Here is a 13482-nt window from a genome sequence, read left to right as displayed (position 1 = left end):
TGACATTGGCCCAAAGTGTCTCAAGTCAATTAAACTGTGCAAGACCAAGACTTTAAATGCCGAGACCAAACTGAATACAAAGCACAGAAGCATGGATCTATTAGTTCTATAGATTTATTAATAAGTCAAGAACTGACATGATGTTATTGAAACAAACTATAGGACAGTTTTGTGTTCAGTTTGGTCTTGTTCTTGGTCTTGCTCTTGGTCTTGGTATCGAGTCCTCAAAGTCTTGGTCTTTCTTTGCTCTGGTCTAAGTCTCGACTTGATCTTGGAGTAGGTAGTCTTGACTACAACAGTATCTGAGGAGTGGGAAATAAGAAGCTGCAAATGGGTGGATGGTCTGTTGTATCTTGTAACTATGTCTCAACTTCGTTTTGTTTTTTCGATTTAATTTAACTTTTTTTTTTTACATTTATTTCTTTTAACTGCTGGGACTTTTTATATCAGGTACCTCTTGCAGAGTAAAATGTTTTCAGTTTTATCTTGCAGTAAAGTCTTCTATTAGCTTCATAGCATATAGCATACAACCGCATACAACTTCATTGATATATTTTGTGTTCCTTTCCAGAGTTTCCCCTTGATTTATTTATTAACAGACTGAATAACGGCATGTGTGGCTTCAATTCATCCTGTGTTGGTTTACGAGTTGCTCCTTTAAGTAGCTGATCCCTGATCTTAAGTGGTACTTAAAATGCTTTTCAAGTTATCCTCTATTTTCACAGCACTTTAAGGTGTTAACATGTCAGTGGTTTTATTTGGTGTGTAGTCGTTTGACCCAATTCTGGGACTGTGTGGGTTCTGCTATGAGAATCCAGTGGTAAAGTTCGTGAGAGCAGATAAGAGTCACAGACGTCACTGTGCTTCCATCACCACACAAGTCTGCTGTTTACTGAAAAAACTACTTATTCCAAATGTTTCTTCGAAATGGAGAACTCGTGCTGAAGTTGCACCCGAATGAGAGGTTTGCTTTTGCTTTCTGTTTAGTGGAAGTGACGTGACGACTTGTGAGAAACACTGTGCTCCACCACACAAAATAAGGATCTGATTAATATGTAAACTCTGTATATTAAGGATGCAACAGTCAGTCATTTCCTGTACATTCCGATTGGAAGCTCTTAATATTCCAATTGGAATATTCAAGTAGGAGTGCACGATATTGGGGAAAAAAATGACATTGCGCTTAATTTTTCTTCGTAATATATATTGCGATATTAACAGAAAACACAAAGTACGGTCTTTTGGTCAAAATGATTTTTAGGAATCAGAAATCTGTTCATATTTCTGATGCTGATTGTCCTGTGGGGACTTTTATCCGTTGCTGCAACACACTTCTTCATTCTACCATCTGCATGAGCAGAAGCGGGAGGGGCTGCCAAACAGACTGATAGCGCTCCGCAGACAAGATTTCTCAGTGATCCTTAAGTGAGGCTAAATTAGAGTGGAAAAGTCAGAAAACAGAAGGAAAATATTGTACTGCAATGACACTATGGTACATGCACACATGGCGATGGCGAGGTTTTAAATGTTTATTGTGCAGCCCTGAAAAAAATGTCCTGACGTGAATGGCACAGCACGTTTTGAGGCCGCACCAATATGACGGAGGAGATCCAACCGGCTCTACTTTTGTTTTTGTTTTTTTATTATAAATAAGCACTTTTATTTTTGTGACACCTTAATATCCCTATTTGTCATTCTGCCTTGGTGGGAGTAGATCACTTTCATAATTATAAATAAATAAAATCATTTTGAATTGAAAATTAATTTTAAATCCAATTCATTGCTATGAATCAGAATCGAATCATGAGATGGTAATAGATTCTGACCTCTGGTATTTAATATTCCTAACATTTCTTTTTAGACATTGATTATAAAGTATACATTTGAACTCAAGTGTTTAGTATGAACTAATAATGACAAAGCTCCTCTGAGGTTGTAGACACTGGATTTATGCCACTGTTGCCACCAACATAACAGAGGACACAGGTGGACATAAAATCTATTTGGTCGATGAATTCAACAAGCTTCATGACGTGCTACACCTCATACATGCCTGGCATGTGTACTCTATTCTTATTCACTTGGGTTTCTTTGTAAACATACCATGAAATAGCATTTTTAAAAATGTTTTCATTGTCTGTGCATTGAACTGCTGAAGAAAACGCCTTGTCTTCATAGTGAACTGTTGGCATTCGCTTCTTTAGCTTTCTCCCATCTGCGGGTAAACATTATGCTTGAGCTTCTAGCAATGTGGGCTGTCCGTCATTTATTCTTAGCTTGTTTATATCAGTGTATTCTAAACATGGAATAAATGAATGCAAATAATTGGATTTTATGTGGCTGCATGAAATGTGTTTGATTCGGTTGAAATAAACTTAAACATCTGATGTACTGTTGATAACAACTGGTGACTATATAATTCTACGGGGGGGATTAATCATCGGTTCTATATAATTGCATAGTAGGATATAAAAGTGAGTCAAGATGCATTAATCGTCGTGACTGCAGTTTCGTGACAAATTCGTACCCAGGAAATGTGATTATCCAGATAGCTCTCGTATATATCATTCATCAAAGATAAGAAGAGAGAATACATTTGTAGTGTTGAAATGTGTAAAAATGGCAGCGCAACGTTTATTAAGTCACGCATTGAAACGGCGCAAGTGGTGGTTATTTCAAAACTCAATTAAGTGATCATTATCTACCATCTGTTTTTATCCTCCAGTGACAGAACGTGTCAAATTTAGGTCACGTAAAGCACTGGCCCTTTTCTTTTTTTCATTGGTTGTTTTCCAACCAACAAAGAAAAATTCAGCCGTTCCCATCACCTCGTGTACACCATTCACCATTACACAAACGGAGGTAATCCGAAAACCTCAGATTGTGTTGTCATGAATTAGAATTTTTAAAAAGTGTGAAAACAAACTACATTTTAAGAAGCGTCTGTAGTATTTGGAATGTGGTTTTTATTTAGCAAGCGGTGTTGCGCGTTCTCTATCGCCGTCATGTTTGCACAACTTCCTACCAAAGTAACCATGACCTCAATAGCAGATGCTTTTGCTAACAAGATGACTTTAACAACCTTTTATCTTGAAAGCCTACACCATTTATTTTAGTATTTTTTTTGTTTTTGTTTTAATCAACAACTTGGAATGGAAATTATCGTAGCAGTAACTGTCTGTGTGTGACTGAGATCAGAACAGCCTGCAGGAATTGTACAACGTTACGTAGAACAGCACGCCGGGACCTGCACAGGAATGTTGGAGAGGGAGCAGGAGAAGGATGAACGTGAGGAAGAATTCCAGAGAAAGTGGAATCAGTTGGAACATATGTCTGTTTAGCATGAAAGGGACAAATGAAAATGTTCTGTCGTGTTTTTGTTATATTGCTATATTGAATTAAATATCCAAAATTCTGGGGAAAATGTTCTGTTGTGTGTGCGAGGGCTTTAGAAGAGTCATTTAATAAGAAATGTATCTTTGATCTCTAGTTACTTTATGTCTCTTGTGTCTAAGTTCAAATTGTATTCCAAATTTTTGGCTGTTGATAACTTATTTATGCTGGCATTAAGAACTAAGTAGGAGAGATTGTACCTACCAACTACACCCCAAGTCTTGTATGATCTTAGCCCTATATGAAGAGTACCCTTGGACAGGCTATGGCAGAAAGAAAACAGTTGTTTTTATATCAGTTTTTTTTCTTGATACCGAGTACCATTTGGAACCCTTTTACTGCCACAATAATTTACAGATAGTGTGGATATTTTTTTCATTATATTTTTCAAGACAGTTTGCCAGGATGAAAAACAACAGAAAAGAAAAATCCATTCCAGTTTTTCTACTTTATAACATGGTGAGAACATAAGCATGCTGAGTGGTCTTCTCTCTCCCACTAACAGCATATTGACAGCATAGTTTTGAGTGGGACTTGATGCTTAAAAAACACACTGTCAACACTATCAAACTTAAATTGTAGCTAAAATAAAAGCATTTTGAAGCAGTCTGCAGCTTGTGCTGCTGCTTGCATTGTTACTCAGCTCCCTCCCGTCTTTTCCTGCAAAGTTTTGACCTGCTGGAAGCTAGTGTTATGACAAATATGAGCAAAAAGCCCAGGATCCCTGCTTCCGAGCTTTGTTTAAATTTTCTCAATGAGACACACCTTTGAGGTGATGGTTATTAGAAATGCGTCAAGTCCTGTCTGCGATGACAGGTTCATCACTCAACAGCTTAATCGCTCTTTCCCATTTAGAGAAGAACATCTCACTCGAGGTCACTTCACTTTGAAGTTCGCCGGTAAGGTCTGGCTTGGCTGTGAGAATGGGAAGAGGTGACGTGTGCACTCTGGCTCTGGAACAAGTGGGTGGAGAAAGTTTTGACATTCCCCGCTGATGCATTATAAGCCTCAAATGGTCAACAACTGCCAGGTGTTAAGGCGTGAGGGAGTCTGCTTGGTCGGGGAGCTGCTGGCTGACTTTACACTTCACGTTTAGCTTCAAGCAGTCTGAGTCAGTTTGTTTTGGCAGTTTGGGGCAGCTACAGGAGTGTCTTGCTCATGAGTACTGCCTGTTGTACTGTTATCACACACACACGCAGGAGTTCGTATCCATGACCATGACCGTCAGTTGCCTCCATTATTTAATGACTTTATGGAATGACGCGGTTTCGAGAGGTTCCTGATGCATGATCAACATTTTTGGACTATGTTTGATGGCTAAATGCATATAAATCACTGTATAGCACGTCCAACTGTAAACATGAATGCGGTGAGAAACTGGAGCTCCTGGGTCAGACACTGTAAACGTCAACCTTTCAGACTAAACTCCGATATTGTTGCATTAAAAAGAACAGGTACTTTGGCTTTGTTCTTCATGATGACATTGTATCTGTTAGCTTTGAAGTCTAGACATTTTTTGTCACTCATGTTTTCCTTCTGCTTCTGTAGAGTTACATGACCTGTGGCTGATTTCAGCCGGCTAAGCCCTTTCATGTTCGTCTGTGTTCTAATTGCAGTTGTGTCTGTGGTGAACCGTATTGTCTGTGCGATGAGCGGCGCTGCTCCAGGGGCTAAGATGGAACTTTGGTCGGTCAGACAGTCAGTCAGTAGTTGATTTACAGCATCTGAGTGGATCTTCGTAGACGAGACAGACTGGGAGGCTCCAACCCACTTTGGGCAGCTTCACAGTCGCGCAGGAATAGTTTTAAATAAAGACTGAACAAGTCCTTAAGTTTAGAAGGAGGTGAAAGTCAGTGTTGACTTTATCATACACTTCTTTTCTCTCATTGCTATGGATGGCTTGAAATGATCAACCGTGCTAATGAGTCAACATCAGATGGTTTTACAAACAAAAACACAATGCTGTTTTGTTCACAGTGAGCCAGTCATGACGCATTGTGGGACGTAATGGTCCTTAAGACGACACATGGTTTGGGGGAGCGCATAAAATGTTTGTCTTGTGGCATTCTTGCCATTCCTGCTGCGTGTTTCGAGCTCATTACCTGAATGGTTTTTACTTTACAACCATGGATTATTTCTTTATGGCGTTTGACTTACTGTTTCCACTCGGCTCATTTAAAACCTTTAAAGATAGTTTATATATTTTTTAAATGCCAGCTACATTTTCCATTAGTATACTTTCCAATAAAAATAGCTTTTTGACCACTTGATCACTGGGATCAAGTTGAATAAAAAGCTATTTAAATGAATGCTAATAAAAATAGCAATGGTTTCAAGCCTTTTTGAAAGCTCAAATTCAAGCAAAGATTAGGACCACAAGGACAATATTTGTTGTTATTTGTTGTCAGTTCCCTATTCCCTATATGGTCAACAAACACAATACTTTTCTACCCAAAAAATATTTTGAAAAAAATTGAGCTACTTTCATGATACAGTTATCACATGTTTAAAATAAGAAGTATACTTTGCCCATATATATGAATTCCATCTAAAGGAACAACCTGGATAATAAAGTGTGGCATTCAGTCTAGTTATGTAACTTTGACCTCAGGTCATGTATCTGACGGTGCTGTGTGCCGCTCAGTGGCATTCAGAAGGAAGATGCCCTGTCTCTCATTCCGGGTCTAATTGGAAAAAGGACTCTCCCAGGAACAAATGGCCAGAGCTTAAAAGTTGAGCGTTTACTGATGTCTTACGAGTGGAGGAGTTACATTATTGGATTTCAAAGCCGTAAATGCTGTGATTGAATAACCAGGACAGACTACAGCTGACCCAGAAAGCCCCTGGAGACACTCTTTTCTTATTCAAGCCTCTAGGGCCCAAAAAGTTCCCTGTTTACAATCGCTGCTCTCACTGACCTGTTTTAGGGCTCGCAGTCACAAGAATGCAGTGACATAAATGACAATAGTGGGCCTCACCAATGACTGACTCACATGACAAAAACAACCATGTTGACAGAATGTCTGTGTGAGTCAGGGAGATAGCTGGATCTGTGTGATGAAGCCCCAAGTCATTTTGGTAGTGAGCATTCCCAGCATTCCTCTTCCAGGTTTTGGGTGGAGGAGGAAGGGTGTGTGTGGTTGAGTTTAGAAGGGTCCACACCGCAGTGTTTTCATTTTTAAGCCCAACTCTTGGCCCAGACATCAGTGCAATTAGGAAACAATGCTGGTAAGTCCTTGACACCGTAGATCCTAAACATGGAGGTGGATTTAGTGTGCTGTATAAAGAGTTCTCTAAATATATTTTCTTTATTTAGTCAAGTGGTGTCATTAGAACAATGGGTGGATTCAAGTGTCGCTCTAGTTGAGGGTCAGTAGTTGGACTGGTCCGATTTGGTCTGCGACTGGTCACAATGGTACAGAGAGTACAGCAGAACTTCACCTTTGTGAGTGTTTGACAGCACAAGAACCAGCAACAAGCTGGCATGGCATCTGGGATTAAACTCCCAACTTCTATTTGGTTAAATATTGAACTTTTAGAAGGGACCATTGTGACCCATAGCATCCCAACCACGTGACCATCTCATTAAAAGAGGGCACATCAAAAGCTTCACACCACATTTTGAGCAATAAATATTGAAATACAAAGTTTGAAAAGAACATTTTTAGACTAGTTTACAACAATTCAAATAAATTTCCTTTTCCTTTTCAATTGCCATCATACTTCACATGGCAACTAGTCACCCAACTCTGCAACACCCTTTTTTACTCTTCTGCTGCCATCAATTTTGTGAGCATAAAGGGACTTGGACTTGTTTTTGGTGAGAGTGGTTTAGTGTGCAGCAGGCCAGTTGCTGAGTCACTGTAGTCAAGAGTGCGAGCAGTCAGCAAATGCCTTTTGCGTAAGAAATGACACAGAAACCATGAAGTTAGCGTCACTTAAGTCAGTGGTGCAGCGACTGTTTTCACTGCTGGGTCCTTCAGCGAGAACAGATTACAGGTCTGCTGCGGTCATGTGTCTCCTTTCGACTGTAAAACAAGACGTTTTAACTGTTTGGCTCAACAATCAGACAATTGCTTGTGCCTTTAAAATGCAAATCAATTGACAGTCATGGCTGGTTTGTGTGCGCTGGTGAATTGTCTGCCTGTGATTCAGACTCAAGTGGCCACTGGTTCATTCAGCCTCATCTTTTCTTGGGTTTGTGCTTCCTGTTTTCATTTGGAATGTTGATATACTGTACTGCCAAGTTTTTGGTTCTGGACACATAGACAGTTATGTTTATTTATTTATTTGTTTGTTTTTAATGCTTCAGTTTGTAATATAAGGAGCCAAACTGTGATGGGATGAATGACGGTTTTTATCCTGTGATCAATACTTTTCTGAATGCACTGAATATCAACTAAGGTAATTGTCTTGACAGAAGCTGTGGAGTCATTTCTTGTTTATAATGTTTCTCAAACTAAGCTATTAGGAATCTGCCAATTGATGTTAGTCTTGTTTGTAAACTTTAAACAGAGCCAAAAACTTATTGATATAGTCTTCAAAATCAAAATGACTTTCCTGTGTCTGAGCATTTTTCTAATAAAAGCTTGACACGACTGAGGCAACAGTGAAACTCATTCTCACTGTAACGCAAACACCATACACATCATGTGACATTTTAACTGTGACCGGTTACACATTGACTGTCTCCAGCTTGTGATGTTATCATGGCTGCTGTTAACATGCTTCCAGGATTCGCTCACCAGTCGTGGACTCGGGCTGTGCTCCAGTGAGCAGATTCCACTTGTCGTCTCGATGAAATTGTCTTACCTCCTATATAATTATCCAAAGATGGGACCTTTGGAGGACGGCTTGTTTTTGTGATCTGTAGTGTCACGCCCTGGCAAACAAGATAACACATCAGCTAGAGGAAAACAGGAAGTTTGGTTATCTCCATCAGAGAGCGTTTGCTATGTGGTTGGTTTCTTTTTTTGTCTGCGGTGTATTTGTTGAAGATGTCATGAACTTCTAATCTCCTGCAGCCACGATTGGAGCTGTGGCTTGATGTCGGTGATGGGACGGGCTCTACTGCTGCCTGCAGGCAAATTCTAAGGTTGTTGGCCAAGGAGGATAGAAACCTTTCCAAGGGCTGTGGTAGTCTGATATGGCTTTGATAACAATGCGGAGAGGCTCGCCCTCGGGATTCATGTTTGGGATGTTGCCCATGTTAGTTGTCTAGTTTTTATGTTTACATATCTCAGGCTTAAAATATGATATCAGCACTGCTGGAGCTGGAATTTTTATAGATTGTGTCAGCTGTAGATATCTGACATCACTGACAGCTGGCAGCGTTGTCACTTTGCTATGTGACGCTACAGGTTAGTGCCATTTTGGATACACTCCATTTACAGTTGTCAGATATTTGTTGTTTTGACTTTTAATTTGAGATGGTCAAGCTTTATTATAATGTTCAACTAGCTTCACTTGCACAGTCTGGATGTAGGAGAACATTTGGCTGGTGGATTTCACTGTCCTGTCTCCACTCTCAGTTACTGTTCTATGAAGTTGGGGATTTCCTCTGAGATGTCAGCTAGGAGAAAACTAAATTTTGAAATCCATCAGGAGGCAAAATCCGTCACCAGCATTGCAAAACTGTATATAGATGTGATTGATGTAATGTAGCTGTACAGTACAGACAGTAAGAATAAATTTGCTTCCATTTGTACACAAAAATGAGGAAGGCTGGCCATCCAAAATTGTATATATGTATTTATTTATTGAATACAAATTAGTATTTTAGCCTAGTTGGAAGTAAAATACATGTTGCTGTCAATAATACTACGTTCTTTGTTCCCAATGTTGGCAATGTGAGATGCACTGCTATTTAGGATGCTTTGTATGTTGATAAAGGAACAATCATTTCTTTGCAACTGTGTAGTTTAGTGGCAAACTTGATGCACTTTGTTAAATATATGTTTATAACACTTCATTTGACTGTCATTTTTTTGAAGCCATCGTTCAATTTTTAGTATTATTGTGTTTGTTTTATATACATAGAATATCCTAGCCAAGTGCCTTGATGCTTGATTTATAATTGACACAAAGTGTTTATGCAATTTTATTTTAATTTATATTGGCAAGAATTTTGAATCAATGATGTGATCATAATTTAATATTCTTCCAGTCGTGAGATGTCTACACTCCCATCATTTATAATGAATAAAAGAAGTATTTTAAAAAGCAACCAACAAATCACAATTATTTAGGTCTCTATTTGAAAGTACAGTTTTACATTTGTTTGAAAACCATCTTTGGCAGCAGTTTTCCTTATTTATTGATGAGCTAGCGAAATGCGCTGGCAAAGTTAGTCGTGCACGTAGGCGACCAGGATGTGAGCAAATCAGTGGAAAATTACTTTTCTCATCAATATCATTATTTTAAAGTCATATCTGGTAAATGATTAGGTCTGGAACAAATACACATTAACAACAAGTGATAGTGCTGATACATTTTGTCCTGCCTCAACTAACAGCTTCTACATTAACAAGCTGCTCGTGGTTCGTGGCATCGCTCGAGATAAGTCTGAGGGGTCGCTGATTGTGGGCTAAGGATTTTTCCCTTTCTAGTGAGTGAGTGCATGTTTCTTATCACAAAGCTTTGTGTGCTGTGAATAAGTCAGTTAAAAATGGATCTTTATTAATGTGAGTTTAAGAGTTTAGCTAGGTTTGTGTGTCACAGAATAATGTCACTTAAATTTCACCTCTGTTCTGTCACTGGTCTTATCTCATTCAACGTGGCACCCGGAGCCTTTTGGATTGTGTCGTGGTTTTAGGATAAACATGGCTAGTCGCTGTTATGGGCTACATATGTGGTTCTTGAATATTTACTGAATTGTTTGGTCCACTTGTCTCACAGATGCAGTGTCCCTGTCGCCATCTAGAAATGTCCATCACTGAGTGGAGCTGAGGAAATAAAATCCTCCAAGGAACGGCAGGTAAGCAACTTCTGTATTAGATAATGGTGTTTGCCTGAAGAACAATTGGAGTCCATAATGATATGGTTGCTGTCTTGATTCAAACTAAGTTGGTGAGACTGGCTGGTAAAGTGATTAAAGCATATTTTCAAGGAGACTGTGGGGACAGCTGTAACTGTTCTGTCAATTTTTTTTTTGTGTTTAGACCGTATAAAAACGACAATCATTGCTTCAGTGGCAGAATGGGCTCCGAAATAACAAATGAAGCCTTGTTTGTAGTTTTTCTTCCAACCTTGTAATGTGTTGGCATTATTCCATCGCTCTGACCCAGCCATTATAATCCAGTCATTACATGTCGGAAATTATTATCCTTATCTTTTGTGATACTTCTTACAAAGGCTATTAGTCCACAAATGGCATGTCAGTTTATGCATACAAGCCTCTCGAGTGTATGTTAACACTGTCGAAGTCACGAGTTGCAGGCTGCATTGTTTGGGAGCTTTAGATCTGGTAAATGTTAAAAGTGAAGTTCAGCTGTGTGCTTCACGCTGAAATTGGTGTCCAATAATTAACAAGCGGACTAAAATCACTCTCTGACTAGACTCTCATTACGTGGTGAAGGAGTGCCAGTTATTCACTGCAATAAAACTACAATGGAACTTCAGCCCACGATTTGATTGTGTTTGACGGTTTAACTGCCTTGGCTAAACTTTGCTGAACTCCACAGCTTATTAGTGACTATAATGTGTGACGTTTGATCTTTGACTGCAGCAGTTATTTTTGCTCAGGTCTATACTTGTACTACAGCATATGGAAATTTTATTTGTTTTATTTTTCTTTTATAAAGTTTGTATTATCTTCGGACAACTTTCAATGTCACTCAAACTCCGTTCCACAACATTATCTAATAGTCTCGAAATCACAATTTACCTTGCAGTCAGCAAATATTCACAGAATCAGAATCAGAATCACACTCTTTTCCAGATTTTTTGGTAGGAGCTTTTACAAGCTAAGTGTGTTTGACTAGTGAAAATAATTGTACATAACTTACTGACAAAATTATCCTTGAGTGACAGCACCCAGCCTATTAAGTTCAAATGTTAGTGAAGAACTTACTGAACTAATCCACTGGAGTTTAAATACCACAGTATTATCATTGTGTTTCGTTAAGAATTATGTTCTAAGTTTGTTAAATTAAACTCACTTTGCCTGTAACAATCCTTCGAAAGCAATCTCACTTGCTGATGAAGTCAGAGTCCAATGTGGATTTGGATCCATGACCGAGAAAGATTTTGTTTGTTTTTGGAATATGGACAGTAATTTATAGATGGGAAGGTTTCACACATGTTACGACCATAATCCAAACTGGAATAGCCCTTTTTTACTCAAAATTTGTCACACATTCCCCAATTGATTTTAAATTATACATGCACAAGTACTAAAAGTATTCACGGCCTGTACCATCATGCTCAACATTGTGCTTCCTGTTTCCACTCATTGCCCTTGAGATGTGTCTGCAGCACACCTGAAGTCACTACTGTTGAAGGGACATGGTTTGAAAATGTTTACACCCGTCTCTGTCTAGTCAAGGACTGCAGTAACTGTATTATAGGAACCACCTTGATCCTTCTTCTGCTGGCAGACAGTGTTAATGGCATCGAGTGATAAATTATCAATGAATATGTGTGTTGAAAATGTGTTGGATGTATGTATAAAAAACACAAACAAATAAAACATGAATTCATTATAAGTTGCTTACTCTCTTAAAAGGTTGACCTAACAGCCGGTTTTGTTCCTAAGTACATTGAACATAGCTTTTTAGAGCTTCAGGTAAATGGTTAATTCAATATAAACCAACTTGCCCCTTTGGCTATGTGACAGATGAGTGCCGTAGAATGATGTGTTGGACTTTTCCTGCATATTTATATGCAATTCACTGCAACACAGGGTGAGAACTGGCATTGGCGTTCATACACAAAGTCACTGAAAACTGAAAACTTTCAGGTTACCTCTGTGCGTTTGTTTTCTCTCGTAAATGACTTTATTTTGTAGAATTGTTTGATTCTGAACACTAGGTTGCCAAGGCGATAACCAGTCTGGTTGAAGGGCTGCTATTTTCCTGTTCTTGGTTTGTAATCACCCCAAGGGTTTATCTGAGGCTCCCATTTTAAAACAGATGGGAGATTGATGAGGTAAAATTAACCTCAGTAAGTGCCCCTCAGTCCTACTGACCTAGTTACTAGTTCCATGCTCCCTAGTGACATGGTCCACTCTTGTCTTATCTGAAGTCCCCCCTTATGTACTGAACATACACACATGCCATTGTGCTTCTTAACCTTTGAAAAAGAACACAGCGCTGCATGGGAAGAAGGAGCTCAGCGACCATCTGATTCGTCCAGGCGAGCAGCTGCAGACAGAGGTGAAGGCTCATGCCTACTTCCTCTTTGATTTAACGCTCTGAACTGTTGGCTGTACAGGTGCAGCTTTGACATCTCCCTGCATTACAATCCCATTTCCTCCTGTCGATCAGTGTTTGGGACCAATAATAGGCACAGATGCCTCCCACCTGCTCTCATTTCCCTTTTCATTCGCGCCCTCTCAAATGTGGAAACTACCTTGATCCAATTACCTCTCTCCTATATGCTGTCTCCGGTCATCAGGCTTCTTCCACTCACTGTCATGTTCAGTAAGTGTGCAGGTTCTTCTGAAAGGTGGAGAGATGATCAGAGAAAGTCAAGTCGTCGCCAAATATCTGAGGATAAGACAAATGCTCCTGTTAATAATATAAAAAATGAAATGTAAAATATAGAGTTGGTGAGTTGTCATCTAGCGAGTGTGATACTCTTGAAATAAAGTTATTTATTCAGAATATTCCAGTTCCAGTACATTTGATTGAGTCTTCATTTTTTTTTTAATTTATAGTTATTTCCCCCCACTCATCATGCTATATCCAACTGAACCATGCTTTCTAGAAAAACACAGTGATGCATATGAATTTCTGGTGAGATTTGTTTTTTTTCTTCTTTGAGTTATTAATCACCTAAAGCCAGCAATGTGACCCGAAAGACCATTCAGTCCAACAATCTGAGGAAACCCTGCCCTTCTCTTGGCAGTGTCTCTGTGCCATTGGCCCC

At 39.1% G+C, this 13482-nt stretch overlaps 1 protein-coding gene across 1 annotated transcript in view; it reads left to right on the top strand.

The window, feature by feature from the left end:
• The window catches only part of pik3cb (phosphatidylinositol-4,5-bisphosphate 3-kinase, catalytic subunit beta), a 57070-nt gene that overhangs the window by 3154 nt on the left and 40434 nt on the right, over positions 1-13482 (top strand). The window contains exon 2 of the mRNA XM_053873888.1: positions 10291-10369. The gene's annotated coding sequence lies outside the window, so the exon portion shown is untranslated. The remainder of the gene's footprint in view (positions 1-10290; positions 10370-13482) is intronic.

The sequence above is a fragment of the Synchiropus splendidus genome, chromosome 8 (genome assembly GCF_027744825.2).
Source record: "Synchiropus splendidus isolate RoL2022-P1 chromosome 8, RoL_Sspl_1.0, whole genome shotgun sequence".
NCBI lineage: Eukaryota > Metazoa > Chordata > Actinopteri > Syngnathiformes > Callionymidae > Synchiropus > Synchiropus splendidus.
Note: the sequence above shows the minus strand (reverse complement) of the source record. Positions and strands in the feature narration are given on the sequence as shown.